General features: G+C 39.0%; 2 non-coding genes across 2 annotated transcripts; both read right to left on the minus strand.

Annotated features, from left to right (window-relative positions):
• Positions 1–3,238: 3,238 nt before the first annotated feature.
• Positions 3,239–3,342, minus strand: LOC112768230 (small nucleolar RNA R71). Its single transcript, XR_003185666.1, has one exon. It is a non-coding gene; the product is annotated as a small nucleolar RNA R71 (small nucleolar RNA).
• A 13,366-nt stretch (positions 3,343–16,708) lies between these two features.
• On the minus strand, positions 16,709–16,816 carry LOC112768376 (small nucleolar RNA R71). Its single transcript, XR_003185811.1, has one exon. It is a non-coding gene; the product is annotated as a small nucleolar RNA R71 (small nucleolar RNA).
• Positions 16,817–24,800: the final 7,984 nt, after the last annotated feature.

Genomic DNA, 24,800 nt, shown 5'->3' on the forward strand with positions numbered 1-24,800 from the left:
CTGCATAATAAGTATTTATTTCATGTTCTTTTACTTTTTATAATTAAATCTGAGAATTACTGATATCCTGACTAAGAGTTAAAAGATAACCATAGCTTGCTTCAAGCCGACAATCTCCGTGGGATCGACCCTTACTCACGTAAGGTATTACTTGGACGACCCAGTGCACTTGCTGGTTAGTTGTGCGGAGTTACAAAAGTGTGATTGTAATTTCGTGCACCAAGGGACCTGAGCAAAAATCTGATTCAGAGGCTGAAAAAGGACTGCAGATGCTGTTGGATTCTGACCTCCCTGCACTCAAAGTGGATTTGCTGGAGCTACAGAAGCTCAATTGGCGCGCTCTCAATTGCGTTGGAAAGTAGACATTCTGGGCTTTCCAGCAATATATAATAGTCTATACTTTGTCCAAGATTTGATGGCCCAAACAAGCGTTCTAAGTCAGCTCAAGAATTCTGGCGTTTAACTCCAAAACTGGCACAAAAGCTGGAGTTAAATGCCCAAACTGGCATAAAAGCTGGCGTTTAACTCCAAGAAAAGTCTCTACATGAAAGTGCTTTAACGCTCAGCCCAAGCACACACTAAGTGGGCCCGGAAGAAGATTTATGCATTAATTACCTATTTCTGTAACCCTAGGCTACTAGTTTTCTATAAATAGGACCCTTTGCTATTGTATTTTCATCTATCTTTTACTCAGACTTTGATAGACCTTTTCACGTTTGGGGCTGGCCTCACGGCCATGCCTAGACCTTGTTCTTATGTATTTTCAATGGTGGAGTTTCTACACACCATAGATTAAGGTGTGGAGCTCTGCTGTTCTTCATGAATTAATACAAAGTACTATTATTTTTCTGTTCAACTCAAGTCTATTTCTTCTCCAAGATATTCATTCGTTCTTCAACTTGATGAATGTGATGATCCGTGACACTCATCATCATTCTCACCTATGAACATGTGCCTGACAACCACCTCTGTTCTACTAGCAATGGCTTGAATGCGTATCTCTTGGGTTTCTAATCTAAGATTGGAACCTTCGTAGTACAGGCTAGAATTATTGGCGGCCATTTCTGAGATCCAGAAAGTCTAAACCTTGTCTGTGGTATTCCGAGTAGGATTTGGGAAGGGATGACTGTGACGAGCTTCAAACTCGCGATTGTGGGGCGTGTGACAGACGCAAAAGGATCAATGGATCCTATTCCGACATGATCGAGAACCGACAGCTGATTAGCCGATGTTGTGACATAGCATCAGGACCATTTTCACTGAGAGGACGGGATGTAGCCATTGACAATGGTGATGCCCAACATAAAGCTTGCCATGGAAAGGAGTATGAATGATTGGAAGAAGGCAATAGGAAAGCAGAGTTTCAAGGAGAACAAAGCATCTTCATACGCTTATCTGAAATCCACCAATGAATTACATAAGTATCTTTATCTTTATTTTATGTTTATTTTCATCACCTTAAACTCCATAACCATTTGAATCCGCCTGACTGAGATTTACAAGATGATCATAGCTTGCTTCAAGCCGACAATCTCCGTGGGATCGACCCTTACTCACGTAAGGTTTATTACTTGGATGACCCAGTGCACTTGTTGGTTAGTTGTGCGGAATTGTGACAAAGTGTGATTCACGTTTGAGAGCTCCAAGTCTTTGGCGCCATTGTTGATGATCACAATTTCGTGCACCAGTCTTGCATGCATTGTTTATTTGATCTTAGTTGCATTTTTTATTGTTTCTCATCATTAAAAATTCAAAAATATGTTCAAAATTGTGTCTTTTCAAGTCAATAATACAGAGAATTGAAGATTCAGAACATTCAGCAGAGGAATCAAACAGAAAAAGCTGGGCGTTCAAAACGTCCAGTGAAGAAGAAAAATTGGCGTTTAAACGCTAGCCAGGGTACCTGGCTGGGCGTTTAACGCCCAAAAGGGTAGCATTTTGGGCATTAAACGCCAGAATGGATGCCATTCTGGGCGTTTAACGCTAGAAGGACACTAGAGGGAAGATTTTGTTTTTAATTCAAATCTATTTCAACTTTTCATAATTTTTCAAAATTAAATCTTTTTCAAATCATATCTTTTTAAACATATCTCTTCAAAATCAATTTCTTTCCATTTTTTTATTATTATTTTCGAAAATCCTTGCTATAATTAATGATTTACTTCAAAAATTTTCAATTTGTTACTTGCCTATTAAGAAAGGATCAAATTTTAAATTTTAGAATCATATCTTTTAATTTCTTGTTAGTCAAGTAATCAACTTTAATTTTAAAAATTTCTTTTTTTAAAATTGATTTTCAATCATATCTTCTCAATCATATCTTTTCAATCACATCTTTTTCAAAATTAACTCTCAATCATATCTTTTTGATTTCTAATTTCAAATTTTTTTTCAAAAATCATTTAATTTCTTTCCCAATCTTAATTTTCGAAAATCTCAATCAAATTTTCAAATTTCTTTTTATTATTTCAAAATATTTTTAATTTATTTTCGAAAATTCTTCCCCTTTTCTCACATCCTTCTATTTAAGGGACTAACACTCCTCCTCAAGGTGCAATTCGAACTCTATCCCTCTTGATAAGTTCGAATTCTCTTCTATCTACCTCCTCCTTCTATTCTTCTTTTCCTCTGACACCTCAAGGAATCTCTATACTGTGACATAGAGGATTTCCTACTTTCTTGTTCTCTTCTCTTTCATATGAGTAGGAGCAAAGATAAAGGCATACTTGTTTAAGCTGATCCTGAACCTGAAAAGACCTTGAAGAGAAAGCTAAGAGAAGCTAAAGCACAATTCTCTCTAGAGGGCCTAACAGAGCTTTTCAAGGAAGAAGAATCCATGGCAGCCGAAAACAACAATGCCAACAATGCAAGGAAGGTGCTGGGTGACTTTACTGCACCTACTCCCGACTTTTATGGGAGAAGCATCTCAATCCCTACCATTGGAGCAAACAACTTTGAGCTTAAGCCTCAATTAGTTTCTCTAATGCAACAAAATTGCAAATTTCATGGACTTTCATTGGAAGATCCTCATCAGTTCTTAGCTGAATTTTTGCAAATCTGTAACATTGTCAAGACCAATGGGGTTGATCCTGAGGTCTACAGACTTATGCTCTTCCCTTTTGCTGTAAGAGACAGAGCTAGGACATGGTTAGACTCACAACCTAAAGAAAGCCTGAACTCTTGAGAAAAGCTAGTCAATGCCTTCTTGGCAAAGTTTTTTCTACCTCAAAAATTGAGCAAGTTTAGAGTGGAAGTCCAAACTTTCAGACAGAAGGAAGGTGAATCCCTCTATGAAGCTTGGGAAAGATACAAGCAATTGATCAGAAGGTATCCTTCTGACATGCTTTCAGAATGGAGTATCATAGGAATCTTCTATGATGGTCTATCTGAACTGTCCAAGATGTTATTGGACAGCTCTGCTAGAGAATCTCTTCATCTGAAGAAGACGCCTGCAGAAGCTCAGGAACTCATTGAGATGATTGTAAATAACCAATTCATGTACACTTCTGAAAGGAACCCTGTGAATAATGGGACAAATCAGAAGAAAGGAGTTCTTGAGATTGATACTCTGAATGCCATACTGGCTTAGAATAAAATATTGACCCAACAAGTCAATATAATTTCTCAGAGTCTATCTGGAATGCAAGCAGCAACAGGCAGTACTAAGGAAGCTTCCTCTGAAGAAGAAGCTTATGATCCTAAGAACCTAGCAATGGAAAAGGTGAATTACATGGGAGAACCCTATGGAAACACCTATAATCCTTCATGGAGAAACCATCCAAATCTCTCATGGAAGGATCAACAGAGACCTCAACAAGGTTTCAACAACAATAATGGTGGAAGAAACAGGTTTAGCAATAGCAAGCCTTTTCCATCATTTTCTCAGCAACAGACAGAAAATTCTAAGCAAAGCCACTCTGACTTAGCAACCATTGTCTCTGATCTAATCAAAACCACTCAAAGTTTTATGACTGAAACAAGGTCCTCCATTAGAAATTTAGAGGCACAAGTGGGTCAGCTGAGTAAGAAAATTACTGAACTCCCTCCTAGCACTCTCCCAAGCAATACAGAAGAGAATCCAAAAAGAGAGTGCAAGGCCATTACCACAACCCACATGGCCGAACTTGGAGAGGAGGAAGGGGCAGTGATCTCCACTGAGGAAGACCTCAATGGACGTCCACTGGCCTCCATGGAGTTCCCTGATGAGGAACCATGGGAATCTGAGGCTCACATAGAGACCATAGAGATTCCATTGAATTTACTTCTGCCATTCATGAGCTCTGATGAGTATTCTTCCTCTGAAGAGGATGAAGATGTTACTGAAGAGCAAGTTGCTAAGTATCTTGGAGCAATCATGAAGCTAAATGCCAAGTTATTTGGTAATGAGATTTGGGAGGATGAACCCCCCTTGCTAATCAAAGAACTGGATGACTTGACTAGGCAGAGATTACCTCTGAAGAGACAAGATCCTGGGAAGTTCTCAATACCTTGTGCCATAGGCACCATGACCTTTGAGAAGGATCTGTGTGACCTAGGGTCAAGTATAAACCTTATGCCTCTCTCTGTAATGGAGAAGCTAGGGATCATTGAGGTACAAGCTGCTAGAATCTCACTAGAGATGGTAGACAATTCAAGGAAACAAGCTTATGGACTTGTAGAGGATGTCTTGGTAAAGGTTGAAGACCATTACATCCCCGCTGACTTCATAATCCTAGAGACTGGGAAGTGTATGGATGAATCCATCATCCTTGGCAGACCCTTCCTAGCCACAGTAAAAGCTGTGATTGATGTTGCCAGAGGAGAATTGATCATTCAAGTGAATGAAGACTCCCTTGTGTTTAAAGCTCAAGGATATCCCTCTGTAACCATAGAGAGGAAGCATGAAGAGCTTCTCTCAATACAGAGTCAAACAGAGCCCCTACAGTCAAACTCTAAGTTTGGTGTTGGGAGGCCACAACCAAACTTTAAGTTTGGTATTGAACCCCCACATTCAAACTCTAAGTTTGGTGTTGGAAGGTTCCAATATTGCTCTAAACATCTGTAAGGCTCCATGAGAGCCCACTGTCAAGCTATTGACATTAAAGAAGCGCTTGTTGGGAGGCAACCCAATCTTTAATTATCTATGTTAAATTTCTCTTTTCTTTTGTTATTTTATGTTTTCTGTAGGTTAATGATCAGGTGAAGTCACAAAAACAATTGAAAAAGCAAAAACAGAAGGAAAAATAGTATTAAAAACAGAACATCCTGGAGGAAAAACTTACTGGCGTTTAAACGCCAGTAAGGGTAGCAGAATGGGCGTTAAACGCCCAGTCTGGCACCATTCTGGGCGTTTAACGCCAGAAATAGGCACCATTCTGGGCGTTTAACGCCAGAAATGGGCACCAAACTGGCGTTTAACACCAGGAATGGGCAAGAAGCTGGCGTTAAACGCGAGAAATGGGCAGCAGCCTGGCGTTTAACGTTAGGATTGGCAGAAAGGGGTATTTTTGCATGCCACTTGGTGCAGGGATGAGATATCCTTGACACCTCAGGATCTGTGGACCCCACAGGATCTCCACCTACCCCACCTCTCTCTCTCTTCTTCACCCATTCCCCAAATAACCTCCACCAATCACCTCCATTACTCCTCCAAAACCATCATACAACCCACTTACACCCAACCACTCAAATTCAAACCATCACTCCTTCCTTTTCCACATTATAACCACCTAAAACCTCCTTTGGCCGAACAATTCACACACCTCCATCTCTTCTTCTTCTCCTCCTTTCTTTATTCTTTTGCTCGAGGACGAGCAAACCTTTTAAGTTTGGTGTGGAAAAGCTCAGCTTTTTTGTTTTTTCATAACCATTTATGGCACCTAAGGCCGGAGAAACCTCTAGAAAGAGGAAAAGAAAGACAATTGTTTCCACCTTCGAGTCATAGGAGATGGAGAGATTCATCTCAAAGGTCCATCAAGACCACTTCTATGAAGTTGTGGCCAAGACTCCTCATTGAAGAGGACAAGCACATCACTAAAAAAAGGATGGAGCAAACAAGAGAGCCCACTCATGGACCTCAACAAGAGCATGAGGAAATTCCTCATCATGAAATCCTTGAGATTCCTCAAGGGATGAATTTTCCTCCACAAAACTATTGGGAGCAAATCAACACCTCCCTAGGAGAATTAAGTTCCAACATAGGACAATTAAGGGTGGAGCACCAAGAGCATTCCATCCTCCTCCATGAAATTAGAGAAGACCAAAGAGTCATGAGAGAGGAGCAACAAAGGCAAGGAAGAGACATTGAGGAGCTCAAGCACTCCATAAGATCTTCAAGAGGAAGAACAAGCCGCCATCACTAAGGTGGACCCGTTCTTTAATTTCCTTGTTCTTTATTTTCTATTTTTCGAATTTTTATGCTTTATGTTTATTTATGTTTGTGTCTTTATCACATGATCACTAGTGTCTAAGTGTCTATGCCTTAAAGCAATGAAAATGAATCCATCATCTTTCTTAAATGAAAAATATTTTTAATTGAAAAAGAAAAAGAAGTGCATGAATTTCGAATTTTATAACAGCTTAGTTACTTTGATGTGGTGGCAATACTTTTGTCTTTCTGAATGAATGCTTGAACAGTGCATATTTTTGATACTGTTGATTCATGAATGTTAAAATTGTTGGCTCTTGAAATAATGATGGAAAAGGAGAAATGTTATTTGATAATCTGAAAAATCATAAAAATGATTCTTGAAGCAAGAAAAAGCAGTGAATAAAAAAGCTTGCAGAAAAAAAATATATGCGAAAAAAATGCGAAAAAAAAGAGAGAGAAAGAAAAAGCAAGCAGAAAAAGCCAATACCCCTTTAAACCAAAAGGCAAGGGTGATAAAAAAGGATCCAAGGCTTTGAGCAACAGTGGATAGGAGGGCCCACAGTTATAAAATCCTAGCCTAAGCGGCTAAACCAAGCTATCCCTAACCATGTGCTTGTGGCGTGAAGGTGTCAAGTGAAAGCTTGAGACTGAACGGTTAAAGTCATGGTCCAAAAGCAAAAAGAGTGTGCTTAAGAGCTCTGGACACCTCTAATTGGGGACTCTAGCAAAGCTGAGTCACAATCTGAAAAGGTTCACCCAGTTATGTGTCTGTGGCATTTATGTATCCGGTGGTAATACTGGAAAAAAAATGCTTTGGGTCACAGCCAAGACTCATAAAGTAGCTGTGTTCAAGAATCAACATACTTAACTAGGAGAATCAATAACACTATCTGGATTCTGAGTTCCTATAGATGCCAATCATTCTGAACTTCAAGGGATAAAGTGAGATGCCAAAATTGTTCAGAAGCAAAAAGCTAAAAGCCCCGCTCATCTAATTAATACTGATCTTCATAGATGTTTTTAAATTCATTGTACATTCTATTCTTTTTATCCTATATGATTTTCAGTTGCTTGGGGACAAGCAACAATTTAAGTTTGGTGTTGTGATGAGCGGATAATTTATACGCTTTTTGGCATTGTTTTTAGTATGTTTTTAGTATATTTTAGTTAGTTTTTATTATGTTTTTATTAGTTTTTAAATAAAAATCACATTTCTAGACTTTACTATGAGTTTATGTGTTTTTCTGTGATTTCAGGTATTTTCTGGCTGAAAGTGAGGGACCTGAGCAAAAATCTGATTCAGAGGCTGAAAAAGGACTGCAGATGCTGTTGGATTCTGACCTTCCTGCACTCAAAGTGGATTTTCTGGAGCTACAGAAGCCCAATTGGCACGCTCTCAATTGTGTTGGAAAGTAGACATCCTGGGCTTTCCAGAAATGGATAATAGTCTACACTTTGCCCAATTTTTGATGGCCCAAACCGGCGTTCCATGTCAGCTCAAGAATTCTGGCGTTTAACGCCAGAACTGGCACAAAAGCTGGAGTTAAACGCCCAAACTGGCACAAAAGCTGTCGTTTAACTCCAAGAAAAGTCTCTACATGTGAAAGCTTCAATGCTCAGCCCATGCACACACCAAGTGGGCCCGGAAGAAGATTTCTGCATTAATTACTTATTTCTGTAAACCCTAGGATACTAGTTCTCTATAAATAGGACCTTTTACTATTGTATTTTCATCTTGGTTCTTCTGGTTCCCTCTCTGGGGCCGAAGCCAATGACCTCCATTATCACTTTTGTATTTTCAACGGTGGAGTTTCTACACACCATAGATTAAGGTGTGGAGCTCTACTGTTCTTCATGAATTAATACAAGTACTATTGTTTTTCTATTCAACTCAAGTCTATTTCTTCTCCAAGATATTCATTCGCACCCAAGAACATGATGAATGTGATGATTATGTGACACTCATCACCATTCTCACCTATGAACGCGTGACTGACAACCACTTTCGTTCTACATGCAAACACGCTTGAATGTGTATCTTTTGGGTTTCTAGTCTAAGATTGGAACCTTCGTGGTATAGGCTAGAATTATTGGCGGCCATTCCTGAGATCCGGAACGTCTAAACCTTGTCTGTGGTATTCTGAGTAGGATCTGGGAAGGGATGACTGTGACGAGCTTCAAACTCGCGATTGTTGGGTGTGTGACAGACGCAAAAGGATCAATGGATCCTATTCCAACATGATCGAGAACCGACAGATGATTAGCCGTGCGGTGACAGTGTGCGTTGAACATTTTCACTGAGAGGACGGGAAGTAGCCATTGACAACAGTGATACCCAATATAAAGCTTGCCATGGAAAGGAGTATGAATGATTGGAAGAAGGCAATAGGAAAGCAGAGGTTCAGGAGGAACAAAGCATCTTCATACGCTTATCTGAAATTCCTACCAATGAATTACATAAGCATCTCTATATCTATCTTTATTTTATGTTTTATTTATCTTTTAATTATCAACTCTCTATCACCATCTGAATCCGCCTGACTGAGATTTACAAGATGACCATAGCTTGCTTCAAGCCGACAATCTCTGTGGGATCGACCCTTACTCACGTAAGGTTTATTACTTGGACAACCTAGTGCACTTGCTGGTTAGTTGTGCGGAATTGTGACAAAGTGTGATTCACGTTTGAGAGCACCAAGTCCTTTGGCGCCATTATTAATGATCACAATTTCGTGCACCAGATTCCTACTCCCAGTATTTTTATTCTAAATTTGTGACAACCCTTCTAAATTGATAAGCGGATTTTTGCTGGTTAAGAACTGTACTTACAACGCCGTTTTATTTATAAATTCTTGATCGGCTAATTTTCGCCCCGTCAATTTTTGGCACCATTGTCGGGGAGTTGCGATTTTGTGCTAAATTATTAGTTGGTGTACATAATTTTAATTTTTGCATATTTTATTTTATTTTATTACCATGAGTTGTATGTTTCTTTCATTGAATGACACGTTCGCTGCCTGATCCGAGCTTAGCCGCGTTTGATCCTAAAATTGAAAGAACTATTTCGCATATTAGACGAGCTCGACGTAGGTTAGCCTCTGAGGGTGGTGAACTAGTTACTACCAATTCACCAGTCTCTTCTGAAGGTGAATCTGAAGCGCCATCTGAGGAAGAAACAAGCTCCTTTACTACTGATTCTGTTAATTTATGTGCAGGTAATATGGTGGAGCCCAGAAGGATTACTCTCCAGGAAGCAGGCGCTCCATACTTTACACTGCAACCGTATTAAGCGCGTCACCCAAATCTGGCTCCAGATTTTGAACTAAAGACTGCGCTAATCAACCTAAGACCCAAGTTTCATGGCTTACCTGCTCAAAAGCCTATCAAGCACCTCAGGGATTTTCAGACAACCTGTTCTACTGTTAGGCGTCATGGTGCAGATGAGACTTCTATTCTGCTAATCGCCTTCCCATTTTCTCTTGAGAAAAAGGTGAGGGAGTGGTACTACACCCAACCAGAAGCAGTTGTTACTAACTAGGATACGCTCAGGAGAGAATTCTTGGAAAAATACTTTCCAGCTGAAATTACAGATAGACTGAGGAAAGAGATCTCCTGCATTATCCAGGGTGACTCAGAGACTCTTTATGAATATTGGGAATGCTTTAAAAATCTCCTAGACTCATGCCTCCACCACAAGATTGACCAAATGGTGCTGATCAGCTACTTTACACAAGGCTTGAAGTCTTAGGATAAGACTATGTTGGATGCTGCAAGTAATGGCTCTATGAAAAAGTACAAGACCACGGATGAAGCATGGCAACTGATCACTGATCTAGCAGAGTCTACTCAGAATGTCAGGCACCGGAACAACCATCCCAAAGCTGTTGCAGAGGTTCCCTCTAGCAGTAAGACTATTGTTTTCACACAGGCTATATGTGAGATGACCAACCTACTGAAGCAGATACAGCTGAATCAACAATAGCCTCAGCCTCCCCCACCACAACAAAGTCAACAGTTGGTTCCTCAAAGAGTATGCAGAATATGTGATGATTATACCTATTACATTGATGAGTGTCCGCAACTCCTACAAGAAGACAATACCTTGGCAGCTACTTATAATTTCTATGACCGCCCAAATCAAGGACAATCAACAAGGCGGCAATTACAACCAAGGTGAAAACTACAATCAAGGTTGGTAGGACAACTCCAACCAGGGATCGAGAGATAATTCCAATCAAGGATGGAGGGACAACTACAATAGAGGAGGCAGCGACAACAATGGAAATCAGAGGTGGAATAACAACAATAGACAACAGAACCAAAACCAGCCTTACAGAGCACCTCACCAAAGGCAGTCCCAAGTGCCTCAGAACAACTAACAGCAGGTTGGTGCACGAAATCACAATCACACTTTTGCAATTCCGCACAACTAACCAGCAAGTGCACTGGGTCATCCAAGTAATACCTTACGTGAGTAAGGGTCGATCCCACGGACATTGTCGGCTTGAAGCAAGCTATGGTTATCTTGTAACTCTTAGTCAGGATATCAATAATTCTCATATTTAATTGTAAAAAGTAAAAGAACATGAAATAAATACTTGTTTTGCAGTAATTGAGAACAGGTTGAGGTTTTGGAGATGCTCTGTCCTCTGAATCTCTGCTTTCCTACTATCTTCTTCTTCACACACGCTAGGCTCCTTCCATGGCAAGCTGTATGTTTGTGGATCACCGTTGTCAATGGCTACTATCCGTCCTCTCAGTAAAAATAGTCCAAATGCGCTGTCACCGCACGGCTAATCATCTGTCGGTTCTCACTCATGTTGGAATAGGATCCATTGATCCTTTTGCGTCTGTCACTACGCCCAGCACTCGTGAGTTTGAAGCTCGTCACAGTCATCCCTTCCCAGATCCTACTCGGAATACCACAGACAAGGTTTAGACTTTTCGGATCTCATGAATGGCCGCCAATAATTCTAGCTTATACCACGAAGACTCTGATCTGAATAAGGAGGCTAAGAGATAAGCACTCAATCTAAGGTAGAACGGAGGTGGTTTTCAGATACGCGTTCATAGGTTGAGAATGGTGATGAGTGTCACAGATCATCACATTCATCAAGTTGAAGTACGAGTGAATATCTTAGAATAGAAACAAGCGTGATAGAATGGAAAACAGTAGTAATGGCATTAATTCATCGAAACACAGTAGAGCTCCTCACCCCCAACCATGGGGTTTAGAGACTCATGCCGTAGAAGATACAATATGAAATGTGTAAAATGTCATGAGGTACAAGATGAATCACTAAAAGTAGTTTTTATAGTAAACTAATGACCTAGGGTTACAGAAAATGAGTAAGCTAGAATAGTTAGTGTAGAAATCCACTTTCGGGGCCCACTTGGTGTGTGCTTGGGCTGAGCATTGAAGCTTTCACGTGTAGAGATCATTCTTGGAGTTAAACGCCAGCTTTTGTGCCAGTTTGGGCGTTTAACTCCAGCTTTCATTCCAGTTCTGGCATTTTGACACCAGAATTTCTATGCTGATTTAGAATGCCAGTTTGGGCCATCAAATCTCGAGCAAAGTATAAACTATTATATATTTCTGGAAAGCCCAAGATGTCGACTTTCCAACGCAATTGAGAGCGTGCCAATTGGGCTTTTGTAGCTCCATAAAATCTACTTCAAATGCAAGGAGGTCAGAATCCAACAGCATCTGTAGTCCTTTTTCAGCCTCTGAATCAGATTTTTGCTCAGGTCCCTCAATTTTAGCCAGAAAATACTTGAAATCACAGAAAAATACACAAACTCATAGTAAAGTCCAGAAATGTGATTTTTGAATAAAAACTAATAAAAACATAATAAAAACTAACTAAAATATACTAAAAACATACTAAAAACAATGCCAAAAAGCGTATAAATTATCCGCTCATCACAACACCAAACTTGAATTGTTGCTTGTCTCCAAGCAACTGAAAATCAAATAGGATAAAAAGAAGAGAATATACAATGAATTCCAAAAACATCTATGAATATCAGTCTTAATTAGATGAGCGGGGCTGTTAGCTTTTTGCTTTTGAACAGTTTTGGCATCTCACTTTGTCCTTTGAAGTTCAGAATGATTGGCATCTATAGGAACTCAGAATTCAGATAGTGTTATTGATTCTCCTAGTTCAGTATGTTGATTTTTGAACACATTTACTTTATGAGTCTTGGCCGTGACCCTAAGCATTTTGTTTTCCAGAGACACATAACTGGGTAAACCTTTTTAGATTGTGACTCAGCTTTGCTAGAGTCCCCAATTAGAGGTGTCCAGAGCTCTTAAGCACACTCTTTTTGCTTTGGGCCACGACTTTAACCGCTCAGTCTCAAGCTTGTCACTTGACACCTTCACGCCACAAGCACATGGTTAGGGACAGCCTGGTTTAGCCGCTTAGGCCAGGATTTTATTCCTGTAGGCCCTCCTATCCACTGATGTTCAAAACCTTGGATCCTTTTTATTTTACCCTTGCCTTTTGGCTTAAAGGGCTATTGGCTTTTTCTGCTTGCTTTTTCTTTTTCTTTCTCTCTCTTTTTTTTTTCCGCAAGCTTTGTATTCACTACTTTTTCTTGTTTCAAGAATCATTTTTATGATTTTTCAAATTATCAATAACATTTCTCCTTTTCCATTATTCTTTCAAGAGCCAACAATTTTAACATTCATAAACAACAAATTCAAAAATATGCACTGTTCAAGCATTCATTCAGAAAGACAAAAAGCATTGCCACCACATCAAAATAATTAAACTGTTTTAAAATTCGAAATTCAGATACTTCTTTTTCTTTTTCAGAAAACATTTTTCATTTTAAGAAAGGTGATGGATTCATAGGACATTCATATCTTTAAGTCATAGACACTAAGACACTAATGATCATGTGATAAAGACACAAACATAGATAAAACATAAAGCATAATATTCGAAAAACAGAAAAATAGGAGCAAGGAGATTAAAGAACGGGTCCACCTTAGTGATGGCGGCTTGTTCTTCCTCTTGAAGATCTTATGAAGTGCTTTAACTCCTCTATGTCTCTTCCTTGCCTTTGTTGCTTCTCTCTCATGGCCTTTTGGTCCTCTCTAATTTCATGGAGGATAGTGGAATGCTCTTGTTGAGGTCCATGAGTGGGCTCTCTTGTTTGCTCCATCCTTTTGTTAGTGATGGGCTTTTGAGATGAATCTCTCCATTTTTCATGACTCGGAGGTGGAAGCTTTTGCCTTCCTTTTTCTCTTTCTAGAGGTTTCTCCGGCCTTAGGTGCCATAAATGGTTATGAAAACACAAAAAGCAAAAAGCAATGCTTTTCCCACACCAAACTTAGAAGGTTTGCTCGTCCTCGAGTAAAAGAAGAAAGAAGGGAGGAGAAGAAGAAGAGAATGGAAGAGATGGAGAGGTGTGAGTGGTTAAGAGGTGATGGGGAAGAGTATTTGGGGAAGGGTGTTATTGGAATGTGTGAAGAAGAGAGAGATTGAGTTGAGGTAGGTGGGGATCCTGTGGGGTCCACAGATCCTGAGGTGCCAAGGATTTCTCATCCCTGCACCATTCTGGCGTGTAAACGCCCCTTTGAGTGCCAATCCTGGCGTTAAATGCCAGGTTGCTTTATTTTCTGTTTATTTATTATTTATTTTCGAAAACTCCATAATCAATTATTATCCGCCTGACTGAGATTTACAAGATGACCATAGCTTGCTTCATACCAACAATCTCCGTGGGATCGACCCTTACTCACGTAAGGTTTTATTACTTGGACGACCGTGCACTTGCTGGTTAGTTGTATCAAAGTTGTGAATGAAAAATGATTTATTAAGACATGCATACAGAGTTTTTGGCGCTGTTGCCTGAGATCACAATTTCGTGCACTAAGTTTTTGGCGCCGTTGTCGGGGATTGTTCGAGTTTGGACAACTAACGGTTCATCGTGTTGCTCAGATTAGGTAATTTTATTCTTATTTTGTATTCAAAAAAAATATATTTTAAAAAATTTTTCAAAAATTTTTCCTTTATTTTCGAAAAAAAAAATTCTTTCCAAAAATTTTTATTATGTTCTTCAGAATTTTTAAGAATGAATTCTAGTGTTTCATGAAGCATGTTGAAGCCTGACTGGCTGTAAAGCCATGCCTAAATTCATTTGGACTGGGGCTTCCAACCCATCATTATCAAGAGCAAGCTAGTTGTTGCTAATCCACCTGCTGCTGTTCCAGATCCAAAAGATTTACATGCTAAAGCTTGACTGGCTATTAAGCCATGTCTAACCCTCAGATTGGAGCTTTAGACTAAGAGTACAAGATTCCTGGAATTCATATTAAAAATTTTGGAATCCTTATTTTCTTTTTTCAAATTAATTTTTGAAAAATACAAAAAAATTTAGAAAATCATAAAAATCAAAAAAATATTTTGTGTTTCTTGTTTGAGTCTTGAGTCAGATTTTAAGTTTGGTGTCAATTGCATGTTCATCTTGCATTTTTCGAAAAAAAAATCATGCATTCATAGTGTTCTTCATGATCTTCAAGTTGTTCTTGATAAAACCTTCTTGATTGATCTTCATATTATATTGTTTTGTGTTGTATGGTGTTTTTCATATGCATTCTTGAATTCTTAGTGTTTAAGCATTAAAGATTTCTATGTTTGGTGTCTTGCATGTTTTCTTTGCATAAAAAAATTTTTCAAAAATAAGTTATTGGTGTTCATCTTGATCTTCAAAGTGTTCTTGGTGTTCATCTTGACATTCATAGCATTCTTGCATGCATTCATTGTTTTGATCCAAAATTTTCATGCATTGAGTTTTTTTCATGTTTTTCTCTCTCATCATTAAAAATTCAAAAATCAAAAAAATATCTTTCCCTTTTTCACTCATAAATTTCGAAAATTTGAGTTGACTTTTTCAAAACTTTTTAAAACTTAGTTGTTTCTTATGAGTCAAATCAAATTTTTAAATTAAAAAAGAAAAAATCTTATCTTTTTCAAAATCTTTTTCAAAAATAAAATCTTTTTCATTTTTCTTAGTTATTTTCGAAAATTTTAAAAATATTTTTCAAAACTCTTTTTCTTATCTTTATCACACAATTTTCGAAAATAACATCATCAATTAATGTTTTGATTCAAAAATTTCAAGTTTGTTACTTACTTGTTAAGAAAGATTCAAACTTTAAGTTCTAGAATCATATTTTGTGATTTCTTGTGAATCAAGTCATTAATTGTGATTTTAAAAATCAAATCTTTTTCAAAACTAATTTCAATCATATCTTTTCAAAAGCATCTTTCTATCTTATCTTTTTCAAAATCATATCTTTTCCATCATATCTTTTTAAAAATCTTATCTTTTTCAAAAATTTGATTTTAAAATATCCCTTCTAACTTCTTATCTTCCTATCTTTTTAAAATTGATTTTCAAAATTTGTTTCAACTAACTAACTAACTTTTTGTTTGTTTCTTATCTTTTTCAAAACTACCTAACTAACTCTCTCTCTCTAATTTTCGAAAATATCTTCCCTCTTTTTTAAAAATTCTTTTTAATTAACTAATTGTCTCAAATTTTAATTTTAATTTTCGAAAATCACTAACCATTTTTCAAAAATAATTTTCGAAATTCCACTTTCTCTCTCATCTCCTTCTATTTATTTATTCATCTACTAACACTTCTCTCCCATCCAAAAATTTGAACACTACCTCCCTCTCTGTGTTCGAGTTTTTTCTTCCCTTCTTTACATTACATTCTTTTCTTCTTCTACTCACACAGGGGAACCTCTATACCTGGGTAAAAAGGATCCCTATTATTATTATTTTTCTGTTCCCTCTTTTTCATATGAGCAGGAGCAAGGACAAGAATATTCTTGTTGAAGCAGATCCAGAACCTGAAAGGACTCTGAAGAGTAAACTAAGAGAAGCTAAATTACAACAATCCAGCAAGCACCTTTCAGAAATTTTCGAACAAAAAGAGGAGATGGTAGCTGAAAATAATAATAATGCAAGGAGGATGCTTGGTGACTTTACTGCACCTAATTCTAATTTACATGGAAGAAGCATCTCCATCCCCACCATTGGAGCAAACAATTTTGAGCTGAAACCTCATTTAGTTTCTCTGATGCAGCAGAACTGCAAGTTCCATGGACTTCCATCTGAAGATCCTTTTCAGTTCTTAACTGAATTCTTGCAGATCTGTGATACTGTTAAGACTAATAGAGTAGATCCTGAAGTCTACAGGCTTATGCTTTTCCTGTTTGCTGTAAGAAACAGAGCTAGAGTGTGGTTGGACTCTCAGCCCAAAGATAGCCTGAACTCTTGGGATAAGTTGGTCACGGCTTTCTTAGCCAAGTTCTTTCCTCCTCAAAAGTTGAGCAAGCTTAGAGTGGATGTTCAAACCTTCAGACAGAAAGAAGGTGAATCCCTCTATGAAGCTTGGGAGAGATACAAGGAACTGACCAAAAAGTGTCCTTCTGACATGCTTTCAGAATGGACCATCCTGGATATATTCTATAATGGTCTGTCTGAATTAGCTAAGATGTCATTGGATACTTCTGCAGGTGGATCCATTCACCTAAAGAAAATGCCTACAGAAGCTCAAGAACTCATTGACATGGTTGCTAATAACCAGTTCATGTGCACTTCTGAGAGGAACCCTGTGAGTAATGGGACACCTCAGAAGAAGGGAGTTCTTGAAATTGATACTCTGAATGCCATATTGGCTCAGAATAAAATATTGACTCAGCAAGTCAATATGATTTCTCAGAGTCTGAATGGAATGCAAGCTGCATCCAACAGTACTCAAGAGGCATCTTCTGGAGAAGAAGCTTATGATCCTGAGAACCCTGCAATAGCAGAGGTGAATTATATGGGTGAACCATATGGAAACACCTATAATCCCTTATGGAGAAATCACCCAAATCTCTCATGGAAGGATCAACAAAAGCCTCAACAAGGCTTTAATAATGGTGGAAGAAATAGGTTTAACAATAGTAAACCTTTTCCATCATCCACTCAGCAACAGACAGAGAACTCTGAACAAAATACCTCTAATTTAGCAAACTTAGTCTCTAATCTATCTAAGGCCACTGTGAGTTTCATGAATGAAACAAGATCCTCCATTAGAAATTTAGAAGCACAAGTGGGCCAGCTGAGTAAAAGGATCACTGAAATCCCTCCTAGTACTCTCCCAAGTAATACAGAAGAAAATCCAAAAGGAGAATGCAAGGTCATTGATATAACCATCATGGCCGAATCCAAAGAGGAAGGGGAGGACGTGAATCCCAAGGAGGAAGACCTCCTGGGACGTCCAGTGATCAATAAGGAGCTTCCCTCTGAGGAACCAAAGGAATCTGAGACTCATCTAGAGACCATAGAGATTCCATTGAACTTCCTTATGCCATTCATGAGCTCTGATGAGTATTCCTCTTCTGAAGAGAATGAGGATGTTACTAAGGAGCAAATTACCAAGTACCTTGGTGCAATCATGAAGCTGAATGCCAAATTATTTGGTATTGAGACTTGGGAAGATGAACCTCCCTTGTTCACCAATGAACTAAGTGATCTGGATCAACTGACATTGTCCCAGAAGAAACAGGATCCTAGAAAGTTCCTAATACCTTGTACCATAGGCACCATGATCCTTGAAAAGGCTCTGTGTGACCTTGATTCAGGGATAAACCTCATGCCCCTCTTTGTAATAGAGAAACTGAGAATCTTTGGGGTGCAAGCTGCTAAAATCTCATTAGAGATGGCAGACAATTCAAGAAAACAGGCTTATGGACAAGTAGAGGACGTGTTAGTAAAGGTTGAAGGCCTTTACATCCCTGCTGATTTCATAGTCCTAGATACTGGGAAGGATGAGGATGAATCCATCATCCTTGGAAGACCCTTCCTAGCCACAGCAAGAGTTGTGATTGATGTTGACAGAGGTGAACTAGTCCTTCAATTGAATGAGGACTCCCTTGTGTTTAAAACTCAAGGTCATCCTTCTGTAAACATGGAAAAGAGCCACAGTAAGCTTCTCTCAAAACAGAGTCAACCAGAGCCCCCACATTCAAACTCTAAGTTTGGTGTTGAACTCCCATATCCAAACTCTAAGTTTGGTGTTGGGGAGTCTCAACAATGCTTTGAACATCTGTGAGGCTCCATGAGAGCCCACTATCAAGCTATTGATATTAAGGAAGCGCTTGTTGGAAGGCAACCCAATTTTTATTTATCTAATTTTATTTTTATTGTTATTTCATGTTTTATTAGGTTCATGATCATGTGGAGTCACAAAATAAATATAAAATTGAAAACGGAATCAAAAACAGCAGAAGAAAAATCACACCATGGAGGAGGATCTTACTGGCGTTTAAACGCCAGTAAGGAGCATCTGGCTGGCGTTCAACGCCAGAACAGAGCATGGATCTGGCGTTGAACGCCAGAAACAAGCAGCATCCTGGCGTCCAGATGCCAGAAATGCACAGTGAATAAGAGCTGGCGCTGAACGCCAGAAACAAGCATCTGGCTGGCGTTCAACGCCAGAAATATGCTGCATCTGGGCGTTGAACGCCCAAAACAAGCATCAATTCGGCGTTTAAACGCCAGAATTGCATGGAAAGGCATTTTACATGCCTAATGGGTGCAGGGATGCAAATCCTTGACACCTCAGGATCTGTGGACCCCACAAGATCAACTTAGCATCTGTGGACCCACAGGATCCCCACCTACCTCCACTCACTCTCTTCCCTCTTCTCAATGTTCATCCTCTCTTCCCAATAAACACTCTTCCCCAAAACTCTTCATCAATCACCTCAATCTCTCTTCCCTATCACCACTTCACCACTCACATCATCCACTCTTCCTCATAAACCTACCTCATAAACTCCACCTACCTTCAAAATTCAAAATCAATTTCCCACCCAAAACCCACCCTTATGGCCGAACCTTACCCCCCTCCCTTCCCTATATATAGCCTCCATTCTTCCTCATTTTCACACAACACAACCCTCTCTTCTCTTCTTGGCCGAATACACCTCTCCCTCCTCTCCTCCATATTTTTTTCTTCTTCTTCATCTATTCTTTCTTCTCTTACTCGAGGGCGAGCAATATTCTAAGTTTGGTGTGGTAAAAGCATAAGCTTTTTGTTTTTCCATTACCATTGATGGCACCCAAGACCGGAGAATCCTCTAGAAAAGGGAAAGGGAAGACAAAAGCTTCCACCTCCGAGTCATGGGAGATGGAAAGATTCATCTCCAAAGCTCATCAAGACCACTTCTATGATGTTGTGGCCAAGAAAAAGGTGATCCCCGAGGTCCCTTTCAAACTCAAGAGAAATGAGTATCCAGAGATCCAACATGAGATCCATAGAAGAGGTTGGGAAGTTCTAACAAACCCCATCCAACAAGTTGGAACTCTAATGGTTCAAGGGTTCTATGCTAATGCATGGATCACAAGGAACCATGATCAAAGTAAGAACCCGAACCCAAATAATTATCTCACCATGGTTCGAGGGAATTACTTAGATTTTAGTCCGAAAAATGTAAGGTTGGCGTTCAACTTGCCAATGATGGAAGAGAACGCACGCCCCTACACAAGGAGAGTCAACTTTGATCAAAGGTTGGACCAAGTCCTCATGGACATATGGTGGAAGGAGCTCAATGGAAGATTGACTCAAAAGGCAAACTGGTTCAACTGAGAAGACTGGACCTTAAGCCTGTAGCTAGAGGATGGTTGGAGTTCATTTAACGCTCAATCATTCCCACTAGCAACCGGTCTGAAGTTACTATAGACCGGGCCATCATGATCCATAGCATCATGATTGGAGAAGAGGTGGAGGTTCATGAGATTATACCTCAAGAACTCTACAAGGTGGCTGATAAATCCTCCACTATGGCAAGGTTAGCTTTTCCTCACCTCATTTGCCATCTATGCAATTCGGCTGGGATTGACATAGAAGGAGACATTCCCATTGAGGAAGAGAAGCCCATCACTAAGAAAAGGATGGAGCAAACAAGAGAGCCCATTCATGGAGCTCAAGAGACGCATGAAGCTCATCACCATGAGATTCCGGAGATGCCTCAAATGCATTTTCCTCCACAAAACTATTGGGAGCAAATCAACACCTCCCTAGGAGAATTAAGTTCCAACATGGGACAATTAAGGGTGGAACATCAAGAGCACTCCATCATCCTTCATGAAATTAGAGAAGATCAAAAAGCAATGAGGGAGGAGCAACAAAGACAAGGAAGAGACATAGAAGAGATCAAGGACATCATTGGTTCCTCAAGAAGGAAACGCCACCATCACTAAGGTGGATTCATTCCTTGTTCTTAAATTCTCTGTTTTTCGTTTTCTTTATGTTAAGTGCTTATCCATGTTTGTGTCTTATTACATGATCATTAGTATTTAGTAACTTTGTCTTAAAGTTATGAATGTCCTATGAATCCATCACCTCTCTTAAATGAAAAATGTTTTAATTCAAAAGAACAAGAAGTACATGAGTTTCGAATTTATCCTTGAACTTAGTTTAATTATATTGATGTGGTGACAATACTTTTTGTTTTCTGAATGAATGCTTGAACAGTGCATATGTCTTTTGAAGTTGTTGTTTAAGAATGTTAAATATGTTGGCTCTTGAAAGAATGATGACAAAGAGACATGTTATTTGATAATCTGAAAAATCATAAAAATGATTCTTGAAGCAAGAAAAAGCAGCAAAGAACAAAGCTTGCAGAAAAAAAAATGGTGAAAAAAAAAAGAAGAGAAAAAGCAAGCAGAAAAAGCCAAAGCTCTTAAAACCAAAAGGCAAGAGCAAAAAGCCAATAACCCTTAAAACCAAAAGGCAAGGGTAAATAAAAAGGATCCCAAGGCTTTGAGCATCAGTGGATAGGAGGGCCTAAAGGAATAAAATCCTGGCCTAAGCGGCTAAACCAAGCTGTCCCTAACCATGTGCTTGTGGCGTGAAGGTGTCAAGTGAAAACTTGAGACTGAGCGGTTAAAGTCAAGGTCCAAAGCAAAAAAAAAAAGAGTGTGCTTAAGAACCCTGGACACCTCTAATTGGGGACTTTAGCAAAGCTGAGTCACAATCTGAAAAGGTTCACCCAATTATGTGTCTGTGGCATTTATGTATCCGGTGGTAATACTGGAAAACAAAGTGCTTAGGGCCACGGCAAGACTCAGAAAGTAGCTGTGTTCAAGAATCAACATACTGAACTAGGAGAATCAATAATACTATCTGAACTCTGAGTTCCTATAGATGCCAATCATTCTGAACCTCAATGGATAAAGTGAGATGCCAAAACTATTCAATAGGCAAAAAGCTACAAGTCCCGCTCATCTGATTGGAGCTATGTTTCATTGATAGTTTGGAATTTATAGTATATTCTCTTCTTTTTTTCCTATTTGATTTTCAGTTGCTTGGGGACAAGCAACAATTTAAGTTTGGTGTTGTGATGAGCGGATAATTTATACGCTTTTTGGCATTGTTTTTAGCATGTTTTTAGTAGAATCTAGTTACTTTTAGGGATGTTTTTATTAGTTTTTATGTTAAATTCACATTTCTGGACTTTACTATGAGTTTGTGTGTTTTTCTGTGATTTCAGGTATTTTCTAGCTGAAATTGAGGGATTTGAGCAAAAATCAGATTCAGAGGTTGAAGAAGGACTGCTGATGCTGTTGGATTCTGACCTCCTTGCACTCAAAGTAGATTTTCTGGAGCTACAGAACTCAAAATGGCGCACTTCCAATTGCGTTGGAAATTAGACATCCAGGGCTTTCCAGCAATATATAATAGTTCATACTTTGGCTGAGTTTAGACGACGTAAAAGGGCGTTGAACGCCAGTTCTACGCTGCAGTCCGGAGTTAAACGCCAGAAACACGTCACAAACCAGAGTTGAACGCCAAAAACACGTTACAACTTGGCGTTCAACTCCAGAAAGAGCCTCTACACGTGTAACATTCAAGCTCAGCCCAAGCACACACCAAGTGGGCCCCGGAAGTGGATTTATGCATCAATTACTTACTTCTGTAAACCCTAGTAACTAGTTTAGTATAAATAGGACTTTTTACTATTGTATTAGACATCTTATGATTTTTAGTTCATCTTAGGATCATATTGATCACGTTTGGGGCTGGCCATTCAGCCATGCCTGGACCTTCATCACTTATGTATTTTCAAACGGTAGAGTTTCTGCACTCCATAGATTAAGGTGTGGAGCTCTGCTGTTCCTCATGAATTAATGCAAAGTACTACTATTTTTCTATTCATTTCAACTTATTCCGCTTTTAAGATATTCATTCGTACTTCAATATGAATTTGATGAACGTGACAATCATCATCATTCCCCCACGAACGCGTGCCTGACAACCACATCCGTTCTACCTTAGATTGAATGAGTATCTCTTGGATCCTTAATCAGAATCTTCGTGGTATAAGCTAGATTGATGGCGGCATTCATGAGAGTCCAGAAAGTCTAAACCTTATCTGTGGTATTCCGAGTAGGACTCTGGGATTGAATGACTGTGACGAACTTCAAACTCGCGAGTGCTGGGCGTAGTGACAGACGCAAAAGGAGGGTGAATCCTATTCCAGTATGATTGAGAACCTCAGATGATTAGCCGTGCTGTGACAGAGCATTTGGACCATTTTCAGAAGAGGATAGGATGCAGCCATTGACCACGGTGATGCCTCCAGATGATTAGCCATGCAGTGACAATGCATCGGACCATTTTCACAGAGAGGATGAAAAGTAGCCATTGACAATGGTGATGTCCTTACATAAAGCCAGCCATGGAAAGGAGTAAGACTGATTGGATGAAGACAGCAGGAAAGCAGAAGTTCAGAGGAACGAACGCATCTCCATACACGTATCTGAAATTCTCACCAATGATATACATAAGTATTTCTATCTTTATTTTCTGTTTATTTATTATTTATTTTCGAAAACTCCATAATCAATTATTATCCGCCTGACTGAGATTTACAAGATGACCATAGCTTGCTTCATACCAACAATCTCCGTGGGATCGACCCTTACTCACGTAAGGTTTTATTACTTGGACGACCCAGTGCACTTGCTGGTTAGTTGTATCGGAGTTGTGAATGAAAAATGATTTATTAAGACGTGCGTACAGAGTTTTTGGCGCCGTTGCCTGAGATAACAATTTCGTGCACCAGTGATCTAAAATTCATAATAAATTTCCGTTGCAAGTATAGATTCTAAACCAACAAAAGTCCTTTCTTACAAACGTTTGGTTGTCACAAGTAACAAACCCCTTTAAAATTGATAACCGAAGTATTTAAACCTCGGGTCGTCTTCTCAAGGAACTGCAGGGAAGTATGTTCTTAGTATTGGTTATGAGTTTTGTAAATTGGGGTTTTGAAGGTAAGGAACGAATAATTTAAATGACAATAAAATAAATAAATAACTGTAAAATAAACTTCTGGCAAGGTATGAAAATTCGGAAGTCCTATCCCAGTTACTCCTATGAGAATTGAAGTTAATCCCACTTAATTAACCTTTACTAAAGTAAGGAAAATCAAGTGAACTAATTTGTAAGATTTCCCAAGTCCTAGCCAATTCCTAAGGAAAGACTAGAGTTAGTGGAATTCAAGTCAATTAGCAGACATAACCATCAATCACGATAAGGTTGATAACTCAAGGGTTTCTAGTTAATCAATTAAAGCCAAGAATATGGAAAGCTAAATAAGAATTATAAACTGAAATACCTCAACTGCATTAATAAGAGAAAATCAATCTAAACATAAAGAGTCCATAAATCAATCTGGCAACATAAGTAATTAAAGGAAAGCATTAAAATATCTGAAAGCAAAAGAGAAATAGAAGGTAAAAGAAATATTGAACCTGATAGGGAATTGAAATACTTAATTGAAATAACAAGAAATCCTAATCCTAAAACCTAAGAGAGAGGAGAGAACCTCTCCCTCTAAAAACTACATCTAAACTATGAAAAGTGAATAATTGAGGGCCTCCTCTAAATGGATGCATTCCCCCACTTTATATCCTCTAATCTGTGCTTTCTGAACTTGGATCTGGGCCAAAAAGGGCTTCAGAAATCGCTGGGGGTGTTTTCTGTAATTTCTGGTACGTGGCATCTGTCACGCGTCCGCGTGGGTCACGCGGTCGCGTCATCTGGAGTTTTCCTTATCACGCGTTCGCTTCGGTCATGCGTCCGCGTCATCTATGTTCTACTTAAGGCACGCGTCCGCGTCAGTCACGCGTTCGCATCGCTGCCTTTTCGCGCTAGGCATGCGGCCGTGTCATCCATGCGTTCGCGTCGTTGCCAGTTTCTTCAAAAACTCCATTTTGTGCTTTCCTTCCATTTTTGTATGTTTCCTTTTCATCCTTTAAATCATTCCTGCCTTAGGAGATCCGAAAATACTCAACACACAAATCACGGCATCGAATGGTAATAAAAGATAATTAAAATAATTATTTTTGAAACATAGGAAACATGTTTT

This window comes from Arachis hypogaea, chromosome 17, assembly GCF_003086295.3.
Source record: "Arachis hypogaea cultivar Tifrunner chromosome 17, arahy.Tifrunner.gnm2.J5K5, whole genome shotgun sequence".
Lineage (NCBI taxonomy): Eukaryota > Viridiplantae > Streptophyta > Magnoliopsida > Fabales > Fabaceae > Arachis > Arachis hypogaea.